The sequence below is a fragment of the Pantherophis guttatus genome, chromosome 12, assembly GCF_059756535.1.
Source record: "Pantherophis guttatus breed Tessera chromosome 12, ASM5975653v1, whole genome shotgun sequence".
Classification (NCBI taxonomy): Eukaryota; Metazoa; Chordata; class Lepidosauria; order Squamata; family Colubridae; genus Pantherophis; species Pantherophis guttatus.
This window is the reverse complement of record NC_142074.1, coordinates 23,540,001-23,555,937: the sequence shown is the minus strand read 5'-3', so window position 1 is coordinate 23,555,937 and position 15,937 is coordinate 23,540,001. Positions and strand designations below refer to the sequence as shown.

Sequence of the window (15,937 nt, the reverse complement as noted above, 5' to 3'; positions counted from 1 at the left end):
AGATCAGATAGATCGATGATAGATAGATAGTTAGATAGATAGATAGAGAGATAGATAGATAGAGAGATAGAGAGATAGAGAGATAGATAGATAGAGAGATAGATAGAGAGAGAGAGAGATGATAGATAGAGAGATAGAGATATAAATATAATACTGGGTAGCATTTGAAATTGAGATTTTGCACTTCTTGGTTACCAATACCCAATTCATACAATGATGTGTAAATATATTTGGACAAATGAGTTCTCTTTACTTGCCATTAGAACGACTTCGGAAAGAATTATAGCGTCCCTCTCTTCCTGCACCAACACCCACATATGTGATCTTAGAAAACAAGCCCTTGGATCATCAAAGGGATACGTAGAGGAGGGAAAGAGAAACTGTGACACCCCCCCCACCCCCCACCCCCTTATACAAAATGTGACTGGCGTGGAAAACACAAGATTTCAGATTTCTGCGCCAAGCTACTTTCTCCAGATATCTTTCAATATGTATGGCACGGGCCATGAATATGCATTCGGCACTGCGATTTTTCAATGGGGGGTGGTTCATGACCGAAGAGCTAAATGCGAATTTCGTTTCATCCCAGCAAGACGTCGGAGTGACTACTGGAGCAAAAGAAGAAGATTGAATCAGCAGCCGGGGCAAAATGTGAGCAAACTGTGAATCCTACGCACCACGTTGCTGAGCCTCTGCGGAGAGTAATTGGGTAGTGGCAAATTAGATTTTAAATGCTAGGCTTCACGTTATGAACTTGCTTTATGTTTCAGGCAGTCTTAAAGGGCGGCTGGAAAATGTTGGCGTGGGGTTGCCCGGTGACTCAAACACATTTTGTAGCATTGTGTGACTTGTCCCTGCTTTGTCGGCAATGTTTTTGCCCTTTGATGAGAAGAGGTTGCGTTGACATTATTCTTCTTCAAAGCAAAATTCAAGAAGAAGTGGGCTCTTGATAGCTTCTCTCACTTGTGAAATCTTTCTTTTCTTTTCTTTCTTTTTTTTTTTCCGTGTCAGAAGCATCACGATGAAAATAAAGGCTTACCAGACAGCCTAAAATATAAAATATAAAACACAACGTTAAATGAAGGCGTAATAAGCCTTCCATCCTTTTGAGGTAGCTAAAATGAGGACCCAGATTGTGGGGGGCTGAGCACCAAAGAATGGAGGCCTTTGAACTCTGGTGCTGGAGAAGATTCCTGTGAGTCCCTTGGACTGCAAGGCGATCAAACCGGTCGGTCCTAGAGGAGATCAACCCTGACTGCTCTTTAGAAGGCCAGATCCTGAAGAGGAAACTCAAATACTTTGGCCACCTAATGAGAAGGAAGGACTCCCTGGAGAAGAGCCTAATGCTGGGAATGATGGAGGGCAAAAGAAGAAGGGGACGGCAGAGAATGAGGTGGCTGGATGGAGTCACTGAAGCAGTTGGCGTGAGCTTAAATAGACTCCTGGGGATGGTAGAGGACAGGAAGGCCTGGAGGAACATTGTCCATGGGGTCGCAATGGGTCAGACACAAATTTGCAACTAACAACAACGATAGATAGATAGATAGATAGATAGATAGATAGATAGATAGATAGATAGATAGATAGTAAGTATATGCTTAAACATATGCTGTATGCTTAAAGTCTAAGTTATTTAGTGTGGCCAGACTTCCACATAAACCCCAAATCTACTTAGCAAAATTACTTGCTTCTAATTGCTCTTATGAGCTGCAACAAAGGCACCAGCTCTCCTATTAATTTTGACAAGTTATGCTTAATTGTTTTCGGTACTCCATCACCGAGAGATTGTTCATGTTTCAAAGGCCCATGCATTGAAAGTGGCATGAAGACATTAGCTAAAGGTTACACGTTCCAATGGCCATTTGTTCAAAAATCACATTACATGCAGAAGTCTCTTCCGGTCTTACGATCAGGCAGAGACAGACCTGTTCACTGAAATGTCCATTCAGCATTTTGGAATGGCCAACAGTAAGCTTTGGATTTGAGGATTTCAGCAGCCATTGCAATAGAATTTAGGGTATTATGGCTCAGCCATCTTTGCTTGAGAGGACAGTGAGCGGTCCATCTTTAGAAGCAGAAGATCTGTATCTATTTTCTGGCACAGTCCTAGACACACAGCCATCTCTGTCACTCTTCTGTATGCATTGCAGTGCAGCTTATCTCTTCAAATCTTGAGACCGAGGACACGAATAGGGGGAAAAGAAGGAGTTAGAAGATTCACCTTTGGTGACAGAATCCAGATAAGCTTTCAAGTGAGTTTGATCTGCCAACCAGTTAAGCTCCAAGCCCATCACTTTATCCCTGCGATGATTTCAGGGATATGAACCTTCAAATAAATCTGTCCAACGTTTCCCTCCATCGTGTACAGCAGAAGCTCCGAGCAAAGCAACTGAACAAAGAAATAGGAAGGAAGGCTCTGAAAAAAAGAAGCAGGAAGTGTAAATAAAATTAGGGGAGGGAAGGAGGAAGGAAGGGAGGAAGTAGGGAGGGAGGGAGGATGAGAGGAGGGAACGAAGGAAGGAAGTTGAGAGAAGGGAAGGAGGGAGAGAGGGTGGGAAGGAAGGAAGATGAGAGAAGGGAAGGGGGGAAGGGAGGGAGGGAGGATGAGAGGAGGGAAGGAAGGAAGTTGAGAGAAGGGAAGGAGGGAGGGAGGAAAGGAGAAAGGAAGATGAGAGAAACGGAAGGAGGGAAGGATGGATTGAGGGAGGGAGGGAGGGAGGGAAGGATGGAAGGAAGGAAGGAAGAAAGGTGAGAGAAGGGAAGGAAGGAAGGAAGGAAGGAAGGAAGGAAGGAAGGAAGGAAGGAAGGTTTGCAGTGTCTATTTAGAGCTATGTAGAATTGGTTGGAAGCTACAAACGTTTGCATCTGGGGAAAAAACCATCACTTCTTTCCAGCTCCTAGTGTTCCTTTCACAATGAGTACAAATGTTCTAGTTGAAGCCCAGGTAGGATAAGGAACATGCTGAGCTGATCTATTCATCTAGTCAAACCACGTAAAAATCTAACGTGGAAGGGAATGTTCTTAACGTTAGAAATCGAATAGCAGCTTTTACAAATCATATGCTGCATTTTGCATAATCAACGTCAGAATACATAGACAAGGAACACATAGGCACGTACAGAGAAAGACAGACTTTTAACCCAGCATAAAATAAAGAAGAAAAACACCTAGGAAAATATAAAAGGTCCCATTGACTGTATATCTAGATTCTTTCTTTCAGATCATTTTGGCTTCTGAAACAAAGTCAGCCTAACACCTGGAATTTTAGTCTCTGAGAGTGTCCACTACGTGCAATTCCAACAAAGGTTGTTTTTTCCCCCTGTTTTCCTGTCCATTATAAATATTTCTTTAGAAATCAACCTTTTTTAAAAAAAAAAAAGAAAAGAAAAAGAAAGAAAATGGCTTAATTTAAAGCAAACAAATGACTTTTTATTAGATCATACGCTTTTCAGTGAGAACTTACAGTGCCCATAAGCAGAAGAAATGAGCGCTTCTAAAAGAATAGAGAAACCCGATAGAATACACAAACAGAGAATCTAAATACAAGATGAATTGGAATGGCAAAGAAAATCTATATTAGTAAGCAGCTGAACTATGTATGAAAGTTATAAAGATATAGGTACTAAAATAGTCAGCTAATAAGCAATGGAAATAATACATCATCATCATCATTATTATTATCTCTTTTATTCATTAAACATGAAACTCAAGTCAACTGATCATTTAAAAATGTGTTAGAAATACCATTGACTGGTGCTAATGGTTGATACGGATTGCTGCCAGGGTCCTAGGTATCAACCAAGTATCGTCTTAAAATATATGATGTTCCGAGTAGCGCAGTTTTTTTGCAGTTCCGCTGGTGTTATTGCAGGAAGCTGCAATTTCTTGATGTGTTTTGTAAAATTCTTGGACCTGGTACCAAGTGCCCCGAGGACAATGGGTATCACTGTTACATGTTTCATCGGAAAGAGCCTTGGTGGCGCAGCAGACTAAAGTGCTGTTAAATAGCACCAGCTGCCTGCAATTACTGCAAGTTCAAATCTCACCAGGCTCAAGGTTGACTCAGCTTTCCATCCTTTCAAGGTAGGTAAAATGAGGACCCGGATTGTGGGGGCAATAAGCTGACTTTGTATAAAAAAAGAACAATGCTTGGGGGGGTGGGGGCGAAAGCCCTACTAAGCAGGTATATACAAAAGTATGAAGGCTATTGCTTAACGCATTGTAAGCCGCCCTGAGTCTCTGGTGAAGGGCAGCATATTTTTTTTTTTAATTTGATTTATATGCCGCCCTTCTCCGGAGACTCAGGGCGGCTTACAGTGCATTAAGCAATAGCCTTTATACTTTTGTATATTTATACAAAGTCAGCTTATTGCCCCCACAAACTGGGTCCTCATTTAACCTACCTTGGAAAGGATGGAAGGCTGAGTCAACCTTGAACCTGGTAAGATTTGAACCTGCAGAAATTGCAGGCAGCTGTGTTAATAACAGGGTGCATTAAACCACTGTACTACCAAGGCTCTTTTCTAAATCGAACAAATAAATAAATAAATAAATAAATAAATAAATGAATGAATAAATGAATGAATGAATGAATAAAATCCATAGCCGTGTAATTTCGATGGCCAGGTCGCGATATTTCATGATTTTTTTTCCAGTTCTTTTTCTTCGACTCTGGCGTCTCCTGGCACAGCGATGTCAATAAACTGCACCGTGATATCTGGCGTGTTGTGTTCCAAATGACAATCCGTCTGTATTCAAAAATCCCACAAGATCTGCACTGTCTCATTTTCGGTAACTTTTTCCACTTTGTGCTCCCATGGCTTTTCGGATACAGGTATGTCGTATTTTTTACATAGAGAATGGGCCACCTTCTTTGGGAAGCCTTGCAATTCAGAGAACATTTCCAACATTGGCATGCTCAAGGTTTCAACATCATCGCAGCTCCTCTAGAGAATCGATAGCTTCCCATTATAATTTGTTCCGATAGTCATCAACCCCCTCTGTATCCCTCTGAGGGGTATGACAGATGGTACGCTGAGAGTCAACATGGATATTTGCTTGGTGGCCATTAAAAAAATAATGTCGCAGGAGCTGCTGACTGTAACAAAAATGCTAATAAGAGAAGGATTACTAATTGCTGCCATGAAGCTGGAGACCAGCTCTCTCTCCTCCCAACACCCATCTTATCTCTTACAACAGTGACCTGCTTAGATAATAAGTTAGCCTTAAGTAAGTAATATTGGCACTTCCATCCATCACAGATGAAGCTCAACCATTAGTCAGAGGGGACCAATCAAGTACGGAAAAGATCCATCCATCATTTCTTTTCCAGTCAGGGAACATAGCCAAGATTCAAGAATTTAAAAGAAAAGAAAGAGAGATTTTCCTAAAAGCATATTCCTTTCTGATTCTTTGGACATGGTTGCCACCACATGGGAGACAGTCCCTTACAAAGGTCAAGATCTGTCTCAGTTTTTGCTTTGTCCCTTTATTCATATCTGCAGAGATGTCTTGTAAATTATTTATTTATTCAATTTATATGTGAATGCGCCAACACTGGAAACAAGAATGAGATCAAATTTGGCATGGATTTTGGGGAATATGGTTATGTTTTTCCCATATTGCAATGTATGGCTGTGAAAGTTGGACCATAAGAAAGGCTGAGCGCTAAAGAATTGAGCCTTTGAACTCTGGTGCTGGAGAAAACTCCTGCGAGTCCCTTGGACTGCAAGGCGATCCAACCAGTCAGTCCCAGAGGAGATCAACCCTGACTGCTCCTTAGAAGCCCAGATCTTGAAGATGAAACTCAGATACTTTGGCCACCTAATGAGAAGGAAGGACTCCCTGGAGAAGAGCCCAATGCTGGGGAAGATTGAGGGCAAAAGAAGAAGGGGACGGCAGAGAACGAGGTGGCTGGATGGAGTCACTGAAGCAGTCGGCGTGAGCTTAAATGGACTCTAGAGGATGGTAGAGGACAGGAAGGCCTGAAGGAAAGTTGTCCATGGGGTCGCAATGGGTCAGACACAAATTTGCAACTAACAACAACAGGGGAATATATATGTATCTGTGGAACACCTAATTCCCACCGTCCTGTCTTATGTCTAAGTATATTTACCCATGTAGTAAGGCTGTAGTGCTTTTATCCTTCTGATCTGTTCCACTACCATCTCTTCTTGATATCCTTACTATGATGATTATTATTTTGTTGTTATGGTTGTTATTACTTTGTTGTTTGGCATGTATACTGAGAACCTTTTATTTTGGTTGCCATGCTATAAAAAAAAGATGTGGAGACTCTAGAAAGAGTGCAGAGAAGAGCAACCAAAATGATTAGGGGACTGGAGGCTAAAACATATGAAGAACGGTTGCAGGAACTGGGTATGTCTAGTTTAATGAAGAGAAGGACCAGGGAAGACATGATAGCAGTCTTCCAATATCTCAGGGAGATATTCAAAGAAGAGGGAGTCAAGCTCTTCTCCAAAGCACCTGAAGGCAGGACAAGAAGCAATGAATGGAAACTAATCAAGGAGAGATTCAACCTAAAACTAAGGAGAAATTTCCTGACAATTAGAACAATTCATCAGTGGAACAACTTGCCTCCAGAAGTTGTGAATGCTCCAACACTGGAAATTTTTAAGAAGATGTTGGATAGCCATTTGTCTGAAGTGGTGTAGGATTTCCTGCCTAAGCAGGGGGTTGGACTAGAAGACCTCCGGGGTCCCTTCCAACTTTGTTATTTTATTCTATTCTCTATATATACGGCTGCCCATCTCAGCAAGTGGCTCTCTATTTCCCTATCCTATTCATATTTTGGATCGATATGCTCAAAATACGTAACCCAGTTAAAAATATATATAGGCAAGGCAGCGGTAAATTGAATTCGGGCCTTTGCTACATAATATTTTTACCCACCTCCCGAAAGAGATGGATGAGGAATTCATTCCTTCAGAATTTTGTATTTATAAACCAATTTTCAACGTCCCAAGAGGAATGCTTTCTCAAAATTTTGCTACGCGGCTGACAGCTCCCTCACCTTCCCTCCCAAAACTAAATTAGGAGAAACACAATTTATAATGGGAGGGAGGGTGGGCGGGGAAGAGAAAATTAGTTGCAAAACCCGTGCCGGATGAAAACGATGCTCATTAGGAAAATAATGCATGAGAAGGAGCATATTTTTTCCCCCCGCAGATATTTTTGGAAAGATATATGTGCTGATGTAAAAGTAGGTCAAACAGAAATTGCAGTTCATAAAGTAAGAAATCCAATGAAAATAAAATATTTGTTTAGGTATTTATGGTCCCAGCCCAATAAAACAAACACACAATACTTACAAGGTTAAAGAAAATCACAACTGAAACTATTCGTAATGAGTGGGAATCTGTTGGACATACCGACAGATTCCCACAATCGTAGCTGTTGCTAAGAATAGGATGGCATTTTAGTGGTTGCCCATGTTAAATTTTGAGGAAGGAACCAAGTCCTCTGTTGATCCAAGAGACAATGGGTGGTGAGCATGGGGTGAAATCCAGCAGGTTCTGACAGGTTCTGGAGAACAGGTAGCAGAACTTTTGAGCAGTTCGGAGAACCGGTAGCGGAAATTTTTAGTAGTTTGGAGAACCGGCAAATATCACCTCTGGCTGGTGATATTTCCCTCCCCAGAGTGGGGAGGGAATGGGGATTTTGCAGTATCCTTCCCCTGGAGTGGGGAGGGAATGGGGATTTTGCAGTATCCTTCCCCTGGAGTGGGGAGGGAATGGGGATTTTGCAGTATCCTTCCCCTGCCAAGCCCACCAAGCCACACTCACAGAACCATGTAGTAAAAAAAAAAAAATTGGATTTCATCACTGATGGTAAGCCAGGGTCAAAAGCTTCCAACAAGGAGCATGAACATGCAATTATATCATAGTGAGAATGAAAATGGTTGGTTTTGTCATTTAGGAGATCTAAATCCCAAATCTTCTGTTTAAGTGCAGCTACTGCAAGGGAAGGAGTTGCAGACTCTGGAGGTGGAGGTAAAAGAGGGAATCAGCCTAGAATCCCTACGTAGCTACAAAAGTCCAACTTCCCTTCAGTGGACCCTTATCTAACTCCTGGCAGGCGCTAACCTTTAGCTGAGAACATTCCCGTGGTTAGGCACGAGTAGCAATAAATCAGTTTAATTGCAGCTGACAGCCACGGCTGTATCTAGGTCGAGTACAGTAATGACCTAGCCAGGAGTGAGAAATCACAATATGTCAAATTAGAATCAATTTTCCTCCTTGGGGTTGAGGTAGACCTATCTAATAGAGTAAGATGAAGTGAGAATTTGTTTCCACCAAACCTTGAGATGACAAAGAGATTTCAGATGGAAACCCCCCCACCCAATAAATATCAGCCAAGTTCTAAATAAGTGGACAACCATTGAGATATGAGCCAGCCATGTGCAGCAGCTGCCAAAAAAGCCAACACAGTTCTAGGCTGCATCAACAGAGGGATAGAATCAAGATCACGTGAAGTGTTGATACCACTTTATAATGCCTTGGTAAGGCCATACTTGAAATACTGCATCCAGTTTTGATCGCCACGATGTAAGAAAGATGTTGAGACTCTAGAAAGGGTGCAGAGAAGAGCAACAAAGATGATGAGGGGACTGGAGGCTAAAACATATGAAGAATGGTTGCAATCAATCTTTATTTATTGATTAGCCCATTGGGCCATATCAAAGTGCAGCGCTCCAGAAACAATTAAGAATGGTTGCAGGAACTGGGTATGTCTAGTTTGATGATGAGAAAAACTAGGGGAGGTCCATCTTGCAAAGGTCACTAAATGAACTGTTGTAAGTTGAACACTTCCTCTAGTTTCAAATGTTAAAATTTGATGGGCCTTCTTTAACAAAAAAAAAAAAATGATTTGGGGACGTGATCTAGACTTGATCTAGAAGATCTAATCTAGTTATTTCGGGAGAATTTGCACTATAGAACGAAACCATTGTCATCTTTAACAGTCTAGCAAAGAAAGAAGCTATTTAACTACACTATATTCATTCCCACCCACCCCTCTATTTATGAAAAAACTGCCCATAATATTCATTGCATGCAGTCGTCTCTGGACTCCAGAGAATTAGAGAACTGCCACCGTGCAGGGTTTCTTAGATGGATTGGAGACAGAGAAATGCAATGGTAGAAGTAAAGCAGATTTCATTTTAATCATATAAACATTACGGGAAATGCACAGTATGTCCCTTTCGAATATCAAGCAAACAGCTCATTAGAGTAACAGAACGAATTCTGGGACGTATATCAGATCCCAGCACAGAAATCTTATCAACTGGGGGTGGGGGTTCAAAATAGCACAGGGAGAGCGCTTTTTTTTTTTTTTACTAAGTATATGTATATAAAAATCTTGCTAAAAATGTAGAAAACAAAGTTCATAGCTTTTAACTGCAATGCATCCTAAGGAAGAAATTAGTTAGCTAAGCAAGTGCATTATCTCAAGCTCAGCGTTGCCAGGACGATAACTTCAGAGACCCTGAATTAGTAGAGAAGGAACATGTTCTCCACCGGCAGTTTCAGAGAATTCCCAGTGCAACTCCTCGGGGCTAACCCTTGGGGATCTGAAATGTTTGACTTAGAGGCATATCTTCTTTAAGATACAGAGGTTTTGCACGAAAATAGCCCTGCAATTAGAACTTGCGGATCTACTTAGATAGGCTGTTTTTCCTTCTCATTCATGGATTAGAATGCCACTCCACGTAGAGAGAAAGATGGAGAGGGAGAGGGAGAGGAGATGGAGATGGAGAAGGCAATGGAAAGATGGAGATGGAAATGGAGATGGAGAAGGCAATGGAAAGATGGAGATGATATGGAGAAGGAGAAGGAAATGGAAAGATGGAGTTGAGATGGAGAAGGAGAAGGAAATGGAAAGATGGAGATGAGATGGAGAAGGAGAAGGAAATGGAAAGATGGAGATAGAGATGGAGAAGATGATGGAAAGATGGAGATGATATGAAGATGGAGAAGGAAATGAAAAGATGGAGATGATATGAAGATGGAGAAGGAAATGGAAAGATGGAGTTGAGATGGAGATGGAGAAGGAAATGGAAATGGAAAGATGGAGTTGAGTTGGAGATGGAGAAGGAAATGGAAAGATAGAGAAGAAAATGGAAAGATGGAGATGAAGAGATGAAGATGAGATGAGATGAGATGAGATGAGATGGAAATGAAGATGGACATGGAGATAGGAGATGGAGAAAGAAATATGCACACAAACACAAACACAGGCAACTTTCCATGAAGAAAACTGCTATAATAACTAAACTAGACTCTCTCTTAATACGTTACCTTTCAATTGCCTGGTCCAAATGGATCCTTTGCTCATCTTCATATTTATGTCTTCAAGTCAAACTGCTTATAAAAACATCTCCCAACAGCACCAACTGAGAGAAGTGGCCAAAATCTGAGCTTGGAACCAAGAGTTCAGAAACCATAAAACCCAACTTTGAAATCAGTCCTGAGCTTTTACATATAAAAAGTCCAGAACATCTGTGCAGGCTTGTTTTAAATGTGGGATAAAATAAGTAAACCATCTTGTGAATCTAGTGGCAAACCTAGGACCTCAAACCCAGTGACAAATGGACATGAGTAGACCCAAGATAGCAACTGTTTGGCATTGTCTTCTGGTGGTTTTTTTTTTAAAAAAAACCTTTTCAGTCTACCCAAAAGAAATTCCAATTACGTTTTCAAGTCAAGGGTGGTGAACTGGGCAGGGGAAGCAGTGAGCTGTAGCTTTGGCTTCTACTCGGTTTCTCAAGAGACAACTATCAACAAGACTGGCTTAGCAGGAAGCCCAAAAATCTATGCAATCCTGATGGTTTCTTTTTAAGCAAGGAAGGAACCAGAGAAAAGATTTGCACTTAGTCTGGAGGCTAGAAAAGCTAAGGAAGAAAATGGATATTGAAGATTTATAATTTGATTGAAAGAATGTAGGTGTTACTATATTTTTCGGACTATAAGACACACTGGACTATAAGATGCACCTAAATTTACAGGAGGAAAACAAGAAAAAAATAGTTTTTGGCCTCCCCGTCTCTGATTTTCACCCTTCCAGGCAGTGCTCTGCACGGCTTATTTTTGGTAAAAAACGGACCTGTTTTTTATTAAAATGGGCCATGTGGAGCACTGCAGAGTGCTTCTATAGGCCAGGGAGAGCAAAAATGCAACACATGGAGGACTTGGGAGGTGTTGTGGTCTGTCAGTAGCCTGTGTGGATTGTAGCTGATTCTGACAGCGAGGAGGCTGGTGTGGTGTTGCGCCAGCAGCCTGTGCAGCTGGCAGCCAAGTCAGACAATGAGGAGGCTGGAGAAGATGTGGTGCCAGAGGCGGAGATTCAGCCAGGGCGTTCAGAACCTCCAGAAGCTCCCTTAAGTGAAGACGATGAAGAGGAGGAGCCTCTTCTCGATGCATGGGCGCACAGAGCTGCCAAAAGGCAGGAGTGTTTCCTCAGGAGGAGGTCTCCTCGAGAGTAAGGCTTGGGGCTAATTGGCCACACCATTAGCCTATTTAAGGAGGAACGCCAACTGAAGCAATTTGCAGGGAACAACTTTAGTTCACTCTACTTCGCGTCTGGATTCTCTGCACATTGCTTCTGGGCTTTCTGCCAACCTTCGTAAGATTGTGATTACTTTATCTTTGGTTTCTTGTAGGCTGTTAAGAAAGTTTATTAACAGCCTTTGTTTTGAAAAAGACTGAGTTATTTTAGTAAATTAAGTTTTGTACAAATTTTGTGTGTGCTGTGTTCTTTGGGATCCGTAGCTGGGGCAGAACAGGAGGCCAAAAATGCTCGTATTTGGTTTATAAGACGCACCTAAATTTTCACCCACTTTTAGGGGGGGAAAGGTGAGTCTTATACTCCAAAAAATACGGTACCTTTCACAAAATAGGTTTATCATAAATGTAGTTTTATCCCACATAACTTTGGGCTGTCATCTTGAAGTATGTCATGAATACCATGGAGAAATGAGAAGATAGGGCAGAATTCTTCAAAGCTCTTCCAAAAGATGGAAGATTTTTTGGGGGAAACCCTAAAAATGAGAGCTGTTTAGTAATGGATCAGACTGCTACTTCACTGGAATTGTCCATTTCTTGCATGGGACGGGGTGGGGTGTGTGTGCTAGACTAGGAGATGTCCCAAATCCTTTCCAACTTTTCAGTCAACAAATATATGAAATGTAGCCTATAAAAGAGTGCTAATTCTCTCTTGGCCAAACAAAACAAAATAGCAATAGTTTGCGTATTGAATTGAGCTTGCTATCTATAGTTCAAAATGTGCCCAGCATCTTTCTATTAAAGGGAATGACCTTCATCGACTGCCGATATTGATCAGTTACTTAGAGGTCCACCTGATATTCCGACTGGATCCATCGAGGTCAACCATTCTGGACTTCTTTTCATGCCAATTGACATGAATTCTCCTGAATGGCATAGAGATATATTTGATATATCTACCAAGATCCATTTTTTGTTTTTAGAATAGAATAGAATAGAATTCTTTGTATTGGCCAAGTGTGATTGGACACACAAGGAATTTGTCTTTGGTGCATCTGCTCTCAGTGTACATAAGGAGAATAAAATACATTCATCAAGAATAAAAAGATACAACACTTAGTGACAGTCAAGTAAGAGCAGGAAGCCTTTTCATCTCTTGTCTTTCAAACTATGATGATCAGTGGAGGGGAGGATGAAGCATCAAGAGAGCAAGGAAAAGGTGACTCATGTTGGGACAATTTTAATAGGCGAGGAAAAACTCACACTGTGTTGCAAGTACAGAGTCCAGGAGCCACTTTGGACGGAAACCAAGGACAAGAGGATGTTTCCAAAAACCTCATCATTCAAAAGTGTCATCAAGTAGACTTCAACATCCTGAATTACATGGTGTTATTTGAGATGTATGTAGACAGGTTGGAAGAGACCCAAAACACAGCAATGTTGTTGAATGAAAAGCAACGTGTTAAAACACAGAGAAACATCAGTTTCCATGTTTCTCATAGCCACATAATTGGGTCTAGGACAATTCGCCATGGCCAACTTATCACAGCCAACTCACCATGGCCAACTTGCCACAGCCAAATTACCACAGCCAAATCATCATGGTCAACTTGCCATGGCCAAGTAGCCATGGCCAACTTTTCACAGCCAACTTGACCATGGTCAACTTGCCATGGCCCACTTGCCACGACCAACTCACCATCCCAACTAGCCATGGCCAACTTGACATGGCCAGCTCATTAGGGGACAACTCACAAATGTCAAAGAAAGGACAGAATTGAATCATTAAGGAAAGGATGCAAAAGAAGGGACAAACTGAAATGTGAATGCCAAAATTAAAATAATGTCAAAGAAACAGCGGTGTTGAGTTATCCTATGTTGAATTGTCCCACGCGAGTTGTCTTGTGGCAAGTTAACCGCAACAAGTCGTCCCATAGTGAGTTGGCCATGGGAAGTTGTCTCCCATTCCGCACACAATCAATTTCCTTGGACTTGTAGAAATACAAAGATTGATTTGATGGGAAGACAACACTGGGATTTATGCCGCATAACTCTCTTTTATACCAAGCTTCCCTTTTGTACCAAGTCATTCCATGGTTAACCTGCAAGAAATTCCTCTGCAGATGTCAAGGGCTGACAGTTGTATTTTCTTCCCATGAGTTACGGCTGCCTCCCTAAGATAGACTTTCTAACCACGAGGAGACATTTAATCTGTCAGAAGCTCCACATTTTCACAAAGCATCCTATATCCTTCTTTCCACCTGGCAGAGAGGGGAATTAAACATAAAAATAAAATACCAGAAGAGACAAATGAACATTCAAAGGTCCATGGTCACCTGGCTTCTTTTGGAGGAATATTATCTTCTAGGAGATTTGGAGGGGTCCATAATTCAGTAGAAAAAAACAACAGAAGGGATCAATTTCTATGAGTGTCTCTTCCACGCCAAGAGATGGGGGTGGCGGCAGATGACAATGGCAAAAACTCTGAGCAATGAGACCCACTCCAATCAATCTCTTTTAAATCCCGGCACGCAGACAGAAGCACAATGTTCTAACTTAGTGTCCTTATCTTACCTTCTTATGACCTGAAAATCCCATCTGTCTTGAGAGAAGTGCTTCATCCCTTCGCTGTCATTCCCCACTTCCTCCTTCACAACCTCCTCCGGTTAACAAGGCTGCCACTTCTGAATCTGGAGGCTCTCCATCGTCTTTTCTTTTCGACTTCTCCAGCAGGATGCAATGAAAGTTCAGATCTGAGACAGACACAGGGTTGTTGAATATACATCAAAGGCACCCAGGAGTTTCCTATCTGCTATCTGCCTGCCTGCCTGCTTTCTCTCCTTCCTTCCTTCCTTCCTTCCTTCCTTCCTTCCTTCCTTCCTGCCTTCCTGCCTTCCTGCCTTCCTGCCTTCCTGCCTTCCTCCCTGCCTCCCTCTCCCTGCCTCCCTCCCACTTACCTTCCTTCCTTCCTCCCTCCTTCCCTTCTTCCTTCCTGCCTCCCTCTCCCACTCTCCCACCCTTCCTTCCTGCCTGCCTGCCTTTCTCTATCCCTCCCTTCTTCCTTCCTGCCTCCCTCTCCCTCCCTCCCTCTCTCCCTTCCTGCCTTCCTGCCTCCCATCTTCCTTCCTTACTCCCTCCCTCCTTCCTTCCTTCCTGCCTTCCTGCCTTCCTCCATCCCTCCATCCCTCCCTTCTTCCTTCCTGCCTCCCTCTCCCTCCCTCCCTTTCTCCCTTCCTGCCTTCCTGCCTCCCATCTTCCTTCCTTCCTCCCTCCCTCCTTCCTTCCTTCCTGCCTTCCTGCCTTCCTCCATCCCTCCCTTCTTTCTTCCTGCCTCCCTCTCCCTCCCTCCCTGCCTCCTTCCTTCCTTCCCCTTCCTTCCTTCCTTCCTTCCTTCCTTCCTTCCTTCCTTCCTTCCTTCCTTCCTTCCTTCCAAATCTTTAGTCACTGAGCTGAAAATAGATACAGAATTTTCATTCTGTCCTATCCCTACCAAAAGTATAGGTATTCTCCTTTTCTCCACCCACCATTCTCTCCCTCCTTCCCCCTTCCTTTTTGCCTTCCTGCCTTCCTCCATCCCTCCCTTTTTCCTTCCTTCCTTCCTTCCTGCCTCCCTCTCCCTCCCTCCCTCCCTCCCTCCCTTCCAAATCTCTAGTCACTGAGCTGAAAATATCCCTACCAAAAGTACAGATATTCTCCCTTTCTTCACCCACCCCCACTCTCTTTCTCTCTCCCCCTCCCTCCCTTCACCCCCCCCCACACACACACTTCTGCCTTGCTCTTATTTGTTATATTTATATTTCATCTTTCTGTCTCTAATGCTCAGGAGAGCTGAAGATGAAATACAATAAACATGAATGTAACAAAACACCGAAACAAAAGATCAATATTACAATAAACCTAATAAGAAAGACTTGCTAAAAGCAATTATAAAAATCAACAAAGAGCAATTAAAAAAAAAAAAAGATAAGGCAGACAGTTAGAAAAATACATTCAGTTCCAGATCAGTAGAGCAAAGCAACTTAGTTCAATAAACCAAATTCATTTTTATTTTATTTTTCCTCTCTCATTTAAATCATAACTGATTGGTAACTGATATTATGAAGCTGGGCTTTTAAAAGAACTGCAAAGCTTCAGCCAAGGAGAATCTTTTTGGAGTTTTTCACATCAGATATTGTTGGCCCAAATGGAAGATCCTTCTGATGCCATCAATGAAGCTGGTTAAGGCATTCCTCAGGAGGGAGGGAGGGAGGGGAGGAGGGAGGAAGGGAGAAAAAAGAGACAAGGAAATAAAGGAGGAAAGAAGGAAGAAAGAAAGGAGAGGAGGAAGGGAGGGACAGAGGAAAAAGAGAGGGAAGTAAAAGGAGAAGGAAGGAAGGAGAGGAGGGAGGGAGAAAAAGAGAAGGAAGTAAAAGGAG

At 42.3% G+C, this 15,937-nt stretch overlaps 1 long non-coding RNA gene across 1 annotated transcript; it reads right to left on the bottom strand.

Moving 5' to 3' along the window:
- Positions 1–414: 414 nt before the first annotated feature.
- LOC132709658 (uncharacterized) lies at positions 415–15,072 on the bottom strand. The gene is made up of 3 exons (XR_009620641.2): positions 15,013–15,072; positions 14,097–14,275; positions 415–1,047 (listed from the first exon to the last, which is right to left on the bottom strand). It is a non-coding gene; the product is annotated as an uncharacterized LOC132709658 (long non-coding RNA).
- Positions 15,073–15,937: the final 865 nt, after the last annotated feature.